The 14,785-nt window shown below is 41.1% G+C and overlaps 1 protein-coding gene across 3 annotated transcripts in view; it reads right to left on the minus strand.

Moving 5' to 3' along the window:
* SCYL2 (SCY1 like pseudokinase 2) overlaps window positions 1–14,693 on the minus strand; it is a 61,617-nt gene extending 46,924 nt beyond the window's left edge. The window contains exon 1 of one of the 3 annotated variants that reach the window (XM_023509305.1): window positions 14,438–14,693. The gene's annotated coding sequence lies outside the window, so the exon portion shown is untranslated. Of the gene's footprint in view, window positions 1–14,040 lie in introns of all 3 variants that reach the window. The other 2 variants (XM_003783318.2, XM_023509306.1) reach the window with 2 other exon arrangements.
* Between the last annotated feature and the right edge of the window lie 92 nt (window positions 14,694–14,785).

Below are 14,785 nucleotides of genomic sequence, written 5' to 3' on the forward strand. Positions count from 1 at the left end.
AAAAAAAAAAAAAAAAAGTTTCTAAACAGCCAAGGACACAACCAATGAGCAAACAGACTACTTACAGAATGGGAGAAAATATCTGCTAGCTGTCAAAGGGCTGATAACTAGAATCTACAAAGAACTCAAGCAAACAACAACAACAACAAAACAACCCCATTAAAAAGTGGGCAAAAGACAAAAAAAACTTTGCAAAGGAAGATTAAAGGCCAACACTTTTAAAAAGGCTCAACAGTTCTAATCATCAAGGAAATGCAAATGAAAAACACTGAGATTTCACCTAACTCCAGTGAGAATGGTGCATATCAAAAATTCCCAAAGTGGGCTCCATGCCCCATGTAGCACAGTAGTTACAGCACCAAGCCACATACACCAAGGCTGGAGGGTTCGAACCTGGCCGAGGCCAGCTAAATAATAACAACTGCAACAAAAAATGGCTGGGCATTGTGGCAGGCACCTATAGTCCCAGGTATTTGGGAGGCTGAGGCAAGAAAACTGCTTAAGCCCAAGAGTTTGAGGTTGCTGTGAGATGTGACACCAGGGCACTCTACCCAGGGCAAAGACTTGAGATTCTGTCTCAAAAAAAAAAAAAAAAAAAAAAAAAATCCCAAAGCAGTAGATGCTGGTGAGGATGTGGAGAGAAAGAAACGCTCTTACACTGTTGGTGAGACTGCAAACTAGTTCAGCTTCTAGGGAAAGTAGTATGAAGATACTTCAAAGAACTAAAAATAGACACACCATTTGATCCAGCAATCCCAGTATTAAGTATTTACCCAAAAGAAGAAAAGCACATTTTATAAAAAAGACACTGGCACTCAAATGTTTATGTAGCAGCGCCTTTTTTTTTTTTGAGACAGTCTCCCTCCGTTGTCCTGGGTAGACTGTTATGGCATCACAACTCAGAGCAATCTCAAACTCTTTGGGCTCAAGAGAGCCTCTTGCCTCAGTCTCCCAAGCAGCTGGCACCACAGGCATGTGCCACCACACCCAGCTAGTTTTTGTATTTTTAGCAGAGACAGGGTCTTGTTCAGGCTGGTCTCAAACTTGTGTGCTCAAGCAATCCACCTGCCTCAGCCTCCCAGAGTGCTAGGATTATGGGTGTCAGCCACTGCACCTGGCCAGCAGCACAATTCACAATCACAAAGATGTAGAAACAACCCAAGTGCCCATCAATACATGACTGGATTAATAAAATGTAATATATGTATACTGTGGAATACTACTTAGCCATGGAAAAAGATGGGGACCTAGTATCTTTGTAACAAACTAGATGAAAATTGGAGACCATTTTTCTAAGTGAATTATGGTAAAATGAAAAAACAGCACATGTACTCAACACTAAATTCACACCATTGGACCAACAGTATGTGCCCACACAAAAGTAAAAGTCAAGGAAATCAAGTAGGTGGGAGGGGAGCTGGGGGATGGGTAAATCCACCCCAAACAGGTACAAAGCATACTTTCTGGGCAAAGGGCACACCTACACCTTTGACTCAAAATGTACAAAAGCAAATTATATAACTGAAACGTGTGTACAACCCACCCCCCCCCATAATATTCTGATACAAACAAAAAAAAAAGAAAACTAACAAGGTGAACAGTAGGACTGCCCCAGCATTCTGCCTAAAGCATGTTTCAAACCATACAGCAAAGAGCGCATTTCAAAGCAGCCATCTAGCTCAGCTGGAGAACTAAAGGACAAAACAAAATTCTGGAATGCTGAAGTGGCTGGAAGTTCTGGGATACAATTTCAAAGCGAAGGAAGTTATGCTGAAAAAGAGCATGGGGTCCCCTTCATACTTTGTCAACTGCTAAAATGTAAGAAAAGTAGCCTGAAATTCCACCAGGTCAGGCAAGGAGAGCTATGAGCTGTAATTCTGTCAGATTTAATACAAGAAGTCAATAAAAATCTTATCAGCCAGAATGGAGAGTCCTCCCTGATCACTAAGGCAGACAGCAGAAAACCTAAAAGGACCACGTAGTAACATATTAGTAGTAAGGTCAAAAGCTTAGATTAGCTTAGAGCAGAAACTAATCTAAACCTGCTATAACAAACTGAAAGCAATTTTCAAATGACCAAACTAATCATAAACCACTAAACTGCCTACCAGGACAAAGCCTAATACTCAAGAAGACACACACACGCACAAAAAAGTAGATACTAAAGAATAACATTCACAATATTCAGCATACAAGCCAATAATCATCAGACATGCCAAGAAGAAAATGTGACTCATAATTAAATGAAAAATCAATGTAAAATAGATTATAAAATGATAAAAGTATAGAATTAGCACACAAAGACATTAAAAAGCTGTCATCTGTCCAAGTAGTTAAAGGAACACATTAGAAAATGGAATATAAAAAAGACAAATGAAAACTCAAGAAATGAAAACCAAACTCTCTCAAATACACCAGGAATAGTGGGTCACACCTGTAATCCCAACACTTTAAGAGGCTGAGGGAGGAGGATTCTTTGAGGCCAAGAGTTTGAAACCAGCCTGGACAACATAGCAAGACCCTGTCTCTAAAAAATTTTTAAACTAAAAATATACAGAATTTTATTTAAAAACTATGCACATCGGGTGGCGTCTGTGGCTCAGTGAGTAGAGCGCCAGCCCCATATACCAAGGGTGGTAGGCTCAAACCTGCCCCAGCCAAACTGCAACAAAAAAATAGGCAGGGGTTGTGGTGGGCGCCTGTAGTCCCAGCTATTTGAGAGGCTGAGGCAAGAGAATCACCTAAACCCAGGAGTTGGGAGGTTGCTGTGAGCTGTGATGCCACAACATTCCACCAAGGGCAATAAAGTCAAACTCTGTCTCTAAAAAAAAAAAGAAAACCCAAACCAAAAACTATGCACGTTAGCCTAGGCATGGTGACTTGCTCCTGTAATCCTAGCACTCTGGGAGACTGAGGCAGGTGGATTGCTTGAGCTCAGGAGTCTGAGACCAACCAAAGAGCTAAAAACAGAAATATCAGTTAGGTGCCATGGCAGGTGCCAGTCCCAGCTACTTGGGACTGAGGCAAGAGCACCACTTGAGCCGAGGAGTTTGAGGTTGCTATGAGATATAACGTCATATCTCAGAATGCGACTCTGTCTTGGCGGTGCCTGTAGCAGTTCAGTGGGTAGGGTGTCAGCCACATACACTGAGGCTAGCGGGTTCAAACCCAGCCCGGGCCAGCTGAAACAACAATGACAACTGCAACAACAACAAAGAAATAGCTAGGGATTGTGGCTTGCGCCTGTAGCCCAGCTACCTGTAGTCCCAGCTACTTGGGAGGCTGAGGCAAAAGAATCGCTTAAGTCCAAGAGCTGGAGGCTGCTATAAGCTGTGACACCATGGCACTCTACCCAGGGCGACAACTTGAGACTCTGTCTCAAAAAAACCCAAAAAACAAAAAAAGCTTCCCAGCACTCTGGGAAGCTGAGGCAGTTGGACTGCTTGAGCTCTCAAGTTCAAGATCAGCCTGAGCAAGAGCTAAAACCAGCCAAGCACTGTGGTGGGCACCTGTAGTCCGAGACTTGAGAGGCTGAGGCAGGAGGATCTCTTGAGCCCAAAGAGTTTGAGGTTGCTGTGAGCTATGATGCCACAGTACTGTACCCTGGGGAACAGAGACTCTATCTCAAAAACAAAAACAAAAACCAACTATTCATGTAAGGGATTGAGTAAGATCTTTAAACTGCTACAAGATATTGTCAATCTAGAATTCTACAGGCAGGGGGAGAAAATTTTCCAAATAAAGCCGGGTAGACTGGCCCATGGCCACAGTCCTACCTACTGGGGAGGCTAAGGTGGGAGGATCATCTGAGCCCATGAGTTCAAGGCCAACCTAAGCAACACAGTAAGACTCTGTCTGTTTTAAAAAAAAACATCAATATGAAATGAAGACTTTTTTTGGAAAAACCAAGTCTGAAAGAAGTTGTTGCCAACAGATAATCACTATAAAAAATGTTAAAGGAAGTCTTCAAACAGAAGGAAAAAGATACCAAGTGGAAATCTGGATCTACGAAAGGAATGAAAGACACTGAAAAATAAAAATGATGTAGGTCTATAAAAAAACTTCTCATGTTACAATACCTTTAAAGGATGGCTAATCATTTAAAGCTATATATATATAACATTATATAGTTTATAATATTTGCAAGAGAAAGATAACCAATAACAAAATAATAAATACAAAATAATGACAAAATGATAAAAAGATACAACTGACCAGGCATGGTGGCTCATCCCTGTAATCCCAGCACTCTGAGAGGACTAGGTAGGGAGATCTCTTGAGGCCAGGAGTTCAAGCCTGGACAACACAGGGAGACCCTATCTCTACAAAAATATTTTTTTTTTTTTTTTTTTTTTGAGACAGAGCCTCAAGCTGTCCCCCTGGGTAGAGTGCCGTGGCATTACAGCTCACAGCAACCTCCAACTCCTGGGCTCAAGCGAGTCTCCTGCCTCCGCCTCCCAAGTAGCTGGGACCACAGGCGCCCGCCACAACGCCCGGCTATTTTTTTTTTTTTTTGGTTGCAGCCGTCATTGTTGTTTGGCGGGTCCAGGCTGGGGATTCGAACCCGCCACCTTAGGTGTACGTGGCTGGCGCCTTAGCCGGTTGAGCTATAGGCGCCGAGCCCAAAAATATTTTTTTTTATTAGCCAGATGTGATGGCTCACACCTGTAGTCCTACCTACTCAAAAGGTTGAGACGGGAGGTTTGCTTGAGGTCAAGAGTTCTTGGTGGCAGTGACCTGACCGTATTACTAAAGTCTGCACTGTAGCTGGGCAATAGAATGAGACAGAAAATGAATAAATGAAATTAAATGAAATTAAAAAAATAAAATGAAATAGAAAAAAATTCTACAAATTCTAATCCTGAAGATTCTAAATGAATAAGGTATTATCAAACATTTATGAAAGAAATAAAGGCTAGTCCATACAAACGCTTTCAAAAAATACAGGATGTGAGAATACTTTCCATTTCACGTTACAGCCAGCATTAATTACCCTGACGCCAGTATCAAATAATGCAAAAACAAGAAAACAGCAAATCAATATTCCTTATTAACATGTAAAAATCCTTAATAAGATTTAAGATTTTTCAAATCCAATTTGATTGAACTCCTGGTTTTCACCTCAGGAGTACAAAGTTCACTTAACATTTGAAAACAAATCCATATAATTCACCACATCAACTGAATAATGAAAAAAAACTGGTATAATCATCTCAATAGAAGCAGAGAAAAATTTTTTTACAAACGTTAATACCCATTCACAATAAAAACTCTTAACTGAGAACAGAAAGGCACTTCCTCAACTTGATAAATGGCATCTTTGAATATCTGCAGCTAGTCTCAGATGTAAAGACAAAATATTAACTGCTTTTCTCCCTAAGCTAAGACTATTCACTTTTACCACTTCTGTTCAATATTCCAATGGAGGGTCTTAAAGAAATAAAGCAAGAGGATGAAATAAGTGGCATTGAGATTGGGAAGGAAGAAGTAAAACTCTTTACTCCCAAGTGAAATGACCACATACATAGGATGTCAGAATCTATTAAAAAAAATCTAGAACATATGAGTTTAGCAAGATGCAGAAATCACAAATACATTTTTAAGAGATTGTAGTTCTATATATCAGAAATAGACAAGTGAAAATTACAATTTTAAAAATACCATTTCAAGGACATGAAATATCTAGGGATAAGCTTCACAAGATATGTAAGATCTATACAATGAAAGCAACAAAAAATCGCTGAGAAAAAAATGAAGAAAACCTAAATAAATGAAAAAATCATGTCATCATTAATCCAAAGACTCAATATCATTAAGATGTCAATCCTCCCTATCAATCAATAGACTCAGGGCAATCCAACCACAATCCCAGAAGGGTTTGGGTAAAAACTGACAAACTGGTTCTAAAATACTACTTTGAGAAGGGATCCACTTCTCTAGACTTCACTAGATCGTTAAAAGGGTCCACAGAACAAAAAAAGGCAAAAACATTGTCACTTTCTAAGTCTTTATCTTCCATGTATACTGTGTCCCCTAAAATTGATTCGCCCCAGAACATCTATGTCCTGAAGATTTTAACCACCTCTCTCTTTATTCACGATTTTTTCCCACTTGGTAAAAACAAAAATTCTCTCAGCCATCCCGGGCTTAATATTTACAAGTCCTTTCCCTAGGTGTAAAAAACTTTGCAGAGGGCAAGGGATGCAGTTTTACAATGCATTAATCCTCAGAGAAAGAGCCTTGAGAAATACTGAAGGAGGTTGCCAGATGTTAACAGCAAGACTCCATATAATCATAGAATTACAATTAAGAAGACAGTGGTCACAGAGATGTATAGGAACACGTTTATTTCAAATGATAAACATAAACTCTAAGGTTTTGATGAAGTAAAACACAATCACAACATATAATCATCTAGAGATTTTAACTTTTGCAACTAAATTCTTGACCAAGGGGGCTGGGGGAACCTTTGGATGCCATCAATTTAAAAGCATGCTTAACAAAATTATTTGATACACAAGCAAAAACAATTGAAGATCACCGGATTAAAGTAGCTTGGTATCTTATTTTCTCCATTAATTAAATTATATTTAGGTAAATGTAGGTAGCCTACTTTCTTTTACTAAAGATGTGAATTGTAAATGGAAATACAGATTCACTTTCTCATTTAAATTTAATGCTGCATTTTTTGTAAGCAGTTAGAAAATGTTGTCATTGGCATCATGAAAACATTTATTTGCTATGCCAAGTTGTTCTCCATGAACATCTGCTGTTGATTTTGATGGAAAGGGGTAGGATTGTAAAGTCCTATTTAAAACTATATCCATTCCTCTAAGTAGCTACATATTACATACCATGCACCTTGTGATACTCTGGGAATACAGATGTAAATGGAAACATTTCTGTTCTTTAGGGACTCAGTCCTACAGCAGACTCAAACCTACAAAGAGTTACACAATTAACTAGAGATAAGAATGTACCATGTTAACAGAGTATTAACAAAATGCTCAAAAATAAAGCATTCTGCAGTTAGGAAAAAGAGGCAAAGGAGTACTCGAAGAAAGGAGGATTGCCATGTACCAAGACATGGAGGAGAGGAAAATTACAGTGTGACCCGAAAACTACATAATTCAGGATAAAAACTAAGAGTATTTCTAGAGTTGATATTCAAACGTGAGATGCCTATCCATCATCCAGTCAACACTGGTGCACACAAGATAAGAAACAGACATGGAAATTCATCTGGTGACAATATTTATTGAGCACCCACCATGTACTTGATATCAAACGAGAAACTAAAGAGTAGGTAAAGGAAAAACAAGCTATGAAGACTCTTAAAAAGAAAAAACAAGCTATGAAGGCTCTTAACATCTAAGGAGGAAGAAACAGATAAGTAACACAACTTCAACATTAGCTACAGAGTAATAAAATGTTACAGAACATGTACCCACAGAGTGTTAAGAGGAGCAAAAACAAGAGATACAGAAACTTGTTTCCCAAAAATGATAATGATAGAGGTGTGAACTAGATACAGAACAGGAAAACTGAAGGCATAAAAACATACAGTAAAAACAAAGCAGTTCATATAAAAAGGCAGAGGAAAAGGCCGGGGGCAGTAGCTCACTCCTGTAATCCTAACACTCTGGGAGATCAAGGCAGGCTGACTGCTTGAGCTTATGAGTTCGAGACCAGCCTGAGCAAGAGTAAGACCCCCATCTCTAAAAAAAATAGCCAGGTGTTGTGGTGGGCCCCTGTACGCCCAGCTAATTGGGAGGCTGAGACAAGAGGATCACTTGAGCCCAGGAGTCTGAGGTTGCTGAGAACTATGACAACACAGCACTCTACCAAGGGTGAAAAAGTTAAGACTCTGTCTAAAAAAAAAAAAAAAAAACTCAAAAAAAAAAAAAAAAAAAGGAGGGAAAAAAGGAAGTGTGACAAGAGACTAGAAAAACTAGATCATCAAGGGCAGTGAAGGCCATACTTCAGGCAGAAATAAGGAATATGGCAGGACTGAAGAGAATTTAATCATGTAGTTCAGAAATGAATGAGATGTACATGCACACACACCCATATACAAAGAATTGGAATGTACACATTAGAATGCACACAAGGCAAGAAAATAAAGGAAAGGGCACTTGGAAACATGGACAAGGAAGATAGGAAAGAGGGTGTCGGTAGAGAGGGTGTTTCAAAGATGCTAAATGGGCTCAGCGCCTGTGGCTCAAGCAGCTAAGGCACCAGCCACATACACCTAAGGTGGCGGGTTCAAATCCCCAGCCCGGGCCCGCCAAACAACAATGATGACTGCAACCAAAAAATGGCCAGGCGTTGTGGCGGGCGCCTGTAGTCCCAGCTACTTGGGAGGCTGAGGCAGGAGACTCGCTTGAACCCAGGAGTTGGAGGTTGCTGTGAGCGTGATGCCATGGCACTCTACCCAGGGGGATAGCTTGAGGCTGTCTCAAAAAAAAAAAAAAAAAAAAAAAAAAACAAAGATGCTAAATGGATGTTTATATTTACATATTATACTATATTATACACCTTTATGTATTATAGTTCACATTTTAAATAGATTTTTTTAAAAATAAATTTTAAGAGGAAGGTGAGGTTGCTGAATTAAGGAAATGGCAGTGAGGAAAAAGAAAGGAAAGATTAAGAAATAAGTATAAGATCTAAGAAAATTTATAGTCAATTAAAGGAAAAGGATACCACTCCTAGCCAGCTCCAAGTTCAGAGTCCAGGTGGAGGGTGAAGCCTTTTACCAAAGAAGGACATGTAGAGGACAACTATCCTGTAGGAAGAAGAACTCAATTTTGGACATGTAGAACTTGAGCTGCCTGAATGACACTCATAGGACAATAACCAGCAGGTTTTTAGATACACAAGCCAAAAACTTAGGAAAAAATGTCTAGAAGGAAGGTAAAACTTTGGGCACCATAAGCCAGTACAGCAAAATGTTAGCCTTGAGAAAGGTCACCCAAGGAGACCCAAGAAGAATACCATGAGAATAACAGAAGGCCAAGGACAGAATGATCCCAATGAACCTAAAAAATAAGACCTAAACTTATGACATGTAAGGAACCAATACTTTCTCAAATTGTCACTTGATTAATGAAGAAATAAACCATTTTTTTTCAAACACAAAGTTATCAATGACAGAAATGCCTTTCATTTAAGGTGTTTTCTCCTTATATACCATTTAATAGAATCCATTTGACATGTAACCATCGTGCCTCCTAAAACTCAGCCAAAATAAGACTTGGGGTAGCTTCAGTACGATCACCAGATTGTAGGTAGGTCTCTACCATCTGGCTCAGGCATCAGAATCTGTTGTAATACTAGATTTTACCTGCACCTGGCAAAAAGTGGGTTGGGTGTTACAGTTCCTAATGGCAAGGAGCTAAAAGGAACTGGCAGTTCTTTCAATTCTGCCTGCTCATGAACTCAAGATACGGCAGGAATATAACAGGTAAAATTATACTTATGCTGAAAAAATACCTGAATTTTCAAATAACACAATTGCAAACAGAATCCCTTCTCCAAGAATAAAAGCTCAAAAAGCGGAATTTGCTCACATTTTCGTTGAAAATACCACAATGCAAGTAAAAAGGTTGCTCTAATCACAGTACAACCAACATTTACTAAGTTTCATTTCACTCTCATGGCACCTAGCAGAGAGTAAATAAACAAATAATACAATTCACTACAAAGCGTAACAATATAAACAAATACAAATAGACTCAAAATAGTTTGTTTTGTCCTATAAAAAGGCACAAGGGGCTTTACCGTTATGTAAATAACTAAAAATTAAAGAATACCATTTACACAACCACTTATATAGTTATTAAATGAATTTTTGTAATTCCATAGAATTATATTCACGTGACATGAAATACTTACGGTTAACGCTTCACAAATCTGGGGGAAAAAATCTTGTGTCCATACTCTCACAAGTAAGTTGTACTTGTCTATTCATATCTAAACAAAGATAGCTTAGGCTATATATTCTTGAAATATATATTTCTTCTTGTGTGAGCACTCAAGAGATTACTAGAAGTTTTAAAAGCTTTCAAAAATGGTTTATACTATCCTCTGGCCTACACATAAGTCATGTTTAATCTTATTCAGAACAAAGATCATACTGAGTATAATCTTTACAACAACAGAAAGTATCTAATTATTAGATACAATTGAGCCAAAACAGATACCTTACAGAAGACAGTCTTGATTTTTTTTGTTTGTTTGTTTAAGAGACAGGGTCTGACTCTGTTGCCAGGCTGGAGAACAGTGGCACAATAATAGCTCTCACTGCAGTCTTGAACTCTTGGGGTCAGGTGTGAGTCACTGCACCCAGCCTAAAAAGCCAGATTTAAAAAACAAACACAGGCGCCATAGCTCAGTGGGTAGGGCACCAGCCACATACACTGAGGCTGGTGGGTTCGAACTGCCCAGGCCAGCTAAACAACAATGACAACTGCAAAAACAGACAAAAAAAAAAAAATAGCCGGGTGTTGTGTGAGGTGTCTGTAGTCCCAGCTACTTGGAAGGCTAAGGAAAGAGAATCGCTTAAGCCCAGGAGTTGGAGGTTGCTATGAGCTGTGACACTACAGCGCTCTACCCAGGGCAATAGCTTGAGACTCTGTCTCCAAAAAATAAATAAATAAATAAATAAAAACACAAAAAGGAAAAGGTAAGGTGGCTCATACCTGTTTCCTAGCCTTTTGGGAGGCCCAGGCAGGAGGATCACTTGAGCCCAGGAGTTAAAGACCAGCTTGAGCAAGAGTGAGACCCTGTTTCTATGAAACAGAAAAATTAGCCAGGCATACTGGTGTCCACCGGTAGTCTCAGCTACTTGGGAGGAAGAGGCAAGAGGATCACTTGAGCCAAGGAGTCTGAGGTTGCTGTGAGCTATGATGACTCCATGGCACTCTACCCAAGGCAACAGAGTAAAACTCTGTCTCCAAAAAAAGAAAAAAAAAAGTGAAACATTTACTTTTGTCACTGGTTACAAATTTAAGACCACAGTACAATAACATTTAAAAAGCAACGTAAGAGATTATAAGGCAACATATAATTAATACTTAAATTTCAAATTAGTAAAATTTAAACAACATGATCTGAGGGAAGGTTATACCCAGGTCCTTTGAAAGCACTTTCGACCCATGTAATTATTGTGGTATAATTTTTACTAACAAGATAATCAGATTCTTGAAATTGTAAGTTAAAAAAAAAAAAGCAGTAACAGAGGGACTGCAGCTTCTCATTACTCAAGCTTTCCAGCTAGAGAAGAGGGGAAAGGACTCACTGGGCAGAAAATTGAATTAAATGACCACTTAGGTCACCTTTTTAGGGCTACAGTTCTTCCTTGACTTAAATCTCAACTACAGTATAGTACAAAAGATAAAAAAATTCATAAAGCACTGAAATTTCTAAGACATTATCTAAGACAAGGATTTCCAAACTCTGGTGAACATTTAAATAACCTGGACAACTTGTTAAGATAGTTTTCCCTACTGTCTCAAGTACCTATGTACCTACTATCTCAAACTCTTAGAATTAGAATCTATGAAGAGGCCTGCTTGCCCTGGCAATAGAGGCCTCTTCACTGTCTATGGAGAACATGTCTTCTATGTAAGCCTATATCTGTTCTCACACTTTCTCTTCTTCAAAAAAACTTTGTTCCATGCTTGCCTTAAAAAAAAAAAAAAAAAAACTACAAAGATTCAATTAGCAACTTTGTATCCTAGGTGATTCTGATGCACACCAAAGTGTGAGAATTAAGTTATTTGGTTAAGCACATAATCTTCGGTAGTAAGTAATCTTGAGTATTTAAACTCAAGTAAGGAAGCTTGAGTTTAAATACTTAACTAGAGCTATGTTGAACAACTAGCTACCCTATCACTATTTCTAATCTATTAAAAAGGGGAAGAACCACCCAGAACTCAAGTGATTGTTGTAAGATCTAAAGCTGATCATGATGTGAAATGTTTACTACAGCTCCTGGCACATTTAGTAAGCATGAAATGAATTCATTCATTTAACATTTATTAAACACTTATGCAGTATCAGGAGAGGAGGAACATCCCATTAATTTGTTAAGTATTAATAAATATGGCAACTCTGCAATGGTGTCATGAGAACATATAATCAGAGGAATCCTACTGTGAAAAGTCTACGCTTAATTACCAATAGAACTTAACAGGATGAAAAGGAAAGGAAGAACATTTCCAGGTGAGGAAGTACCATAACCAAAGCCAGGTACTTGAAGCAGGAAAACAGAAAGGAGGGCAGGGTGAGTAGGGGAGAGAGAGAATGCCAGAAAGCACTGGGTAGAGAGTGGAGACCAGGCTAGAAAGGCAAACAGGCTCCACCACGCACAGCTGGTGGGGCATGTTAACAATTTCAGTTTATCTTAAAAACAATGAGAAGCCACTGAGGATCTTAACTGTACGCAAAGTTAATACTCTTTGTCTTTCAACAATCTGCATTTTGAAAAACTTACTCAGTCTGGTGTAGAAAACTACAGAGGCAGACAACAGTAGATGCAGGAAGGAAGACTATAATCGAGAGGCAGCTAACGCAGTCCATCTAGAGTGGCTACAACTAGAGAATACAGTTGAAAATGAAGAGCAGACAGGCTTGGCGCCCTAACTCAGTGGTTAGGGCACCAGCCACATACACCAGGGCTGACAGGCTCAAACCTGGCCCAGGCCTGCTAAAGAACAATGACAACTACAACAAAAAGATAGCGGGGTGCTGTGGTGGGCGCTTGTAGTCCCAGCTACTTGGGAGGCTAAGGCAAGAGAAACGCTTAAGCCCAAGAGTTTGAGGTTGCTGTGAGCTGTGACACCATGGCACTCTACCCAGGATAACATAGTGAACTCTGTCTCAAAAAAAAAAAAAAAGAAAAGAAAAGAAAAGGAAGAGCAGACACATTTAAGAGATACTCAGGAGGACCTTATGAGAGACTGACTGAGTATGAGCTAGGAGAGAAAAGAACTGTCAAACTTCAACTCCTATGGAAAGGGCTGGATGGGGATATTACCCATGGAGTTAAAGGCAATAAAGGGAGCTATCTATTTTTCTTCTTGGGGGTGGGGGTGTGGTGGGATGTATCATGAAGTTCAAATCCATCCCAATAACAGGATTGATTTGTACAAAACTCACTCCTTGGTATGGAGGCAAAGTGTGCCTTTACTGGTTCTCAGAGACATAAAAGAACAGGTTTCTGCAAGTGGGTAAAGCAGATCTGCGTAGACTGAAGGCCCTTACTTCCATCAGGTTCCTTCCCTTTACACACTCTCCCAAAGCATCTTTTATGACTATAGTTTAATGTTGCCTCCAGAATGTATACCCCCAGCTGATAAGTCATTTTTCAACTTAAAAATAGTAACATTTGTGCCAAGGAGTAGGACAGGGAGCCAAACAACAACAAAAGACCTGCAAAATCCAAAAGGAATCTTGAAGCATCTGATTCTCACCATCACCAGAACAGGATTGGGTTTTATAGCGACAGGCAGGTCTGGAGCGTTTTCATTAAATTATTTATTTTCCAGAACGGAGACATGCTACGTAGAAAAATCACTCGCAGGATCCAATTCTTTTAAGATTGTCGTCACACAAATAATTCCCCAGTCTGATGTACCAAAAACTAGTTGGCAATTTACAATTAAGGCACTACTGGCATAGCACTTTTAAGTAGCTTGAGCCTGTGCTAGCTCACCAAGCCTGTCAGAGGGGTAAATACGACAATACTGGTCTTCTTCATTACCGATCACAGGTAAGTATTCAGTCAGATCCCGAGAACTTTTAGCAAGCTTTATCGGAAACCTTCCTGTCTCTACGGGTTTAGAAAAACAAGACTGCAGGAGCCCCCGCTGGGGATTTTAGTTTTATCAAACACCTGCCCCACCCACCTCACACACAATAACCTTCCATTCCAGAACTGTAGCTACTGTCAGAGAAGGACGCTGGGAGGTAGGGCCCTGATTAGTGACCGAGGTTACCGGAGCCGGAGGCCAGAACTGAGGGCAGCTATCTCACCCAGTTCTAGGGTAGTGTCCAATTTCCCAAAAGGTACCAAGATCTCTAGCACGGAAATCGGAGCTTCCGAGCCGGCGCGGGGGGCTCTCCCTCCAGCAGCTGACTCGGATCCCGGGCTCTCGTCGCCTCCAGGCCTCTTCGGGGGACTCCGGCCTCTCGGATCCGCTCCTCGGAGCTCGCCGCTCGCCCAGGTCCGCTCAGCGCCGGCCCCACCGCCCGCCCCGCCCGGCCCGCGGGCGGCAGGCGCGTCACCAGGCAACAGTCGCCAGCCCGGACGGCCCCGGCAGGCCTAGCCCCGGCGCGGCTCCTTCCCCATTCCCTCCCCGCCGGCCCCGGGATCCCCCGCAGGAGAGCGGCCGGTGAGGGAGGTCGCTCGAGCTGACCGCCGGTCACTCACCTCTTCCCTCTCTTCCAGGGAGGGGCGGTGCTGGAGCTCGTTCCTCCGCCCCCCTAAACGCCGCCCGGCAAGTCCAGCTCAGCCTTCGCGGTCGGCCGCTGCAGCTGCCTTACTCCATAGCCTTCGCCGCCCCCGCGGCCGCAAAGGCTGGAGCTGGAGGAGGGGAGGGGGAGGGGAGGGGAGGGACTGGGGGCCGAGAGTAAGGGAGGGGGAAGAAGACCGAAAGACCTGCCGGCTAGGGCATGACGTCACTTCCGGCTGGTTCGGAAGGGGCGTGACCAGGACTTCCCTCCGCCCCTAAGCGTCAGGTGGGGGCGGAGTTACAGGGCTGGAGGTGGAACGCGCGCA

The sequence above is a fragment of the Otolemur garnettii genome, unplaced genomic scaffold (assembly GCF_000181295.1).
Source record: "Otolemur garnettii isolate 467f Iridium unplaced genomic scaffold, OtoGar3 scaffold00007, whole genome shotgun sequence".
In the NCBI taxonomy this organism is placed as follows: domain Eukaryota; kingdom Metazoa; phylum Chordata; class Mammalia; order Primates; family Galagidae; genus Otolemur; species Otolemur garnettii.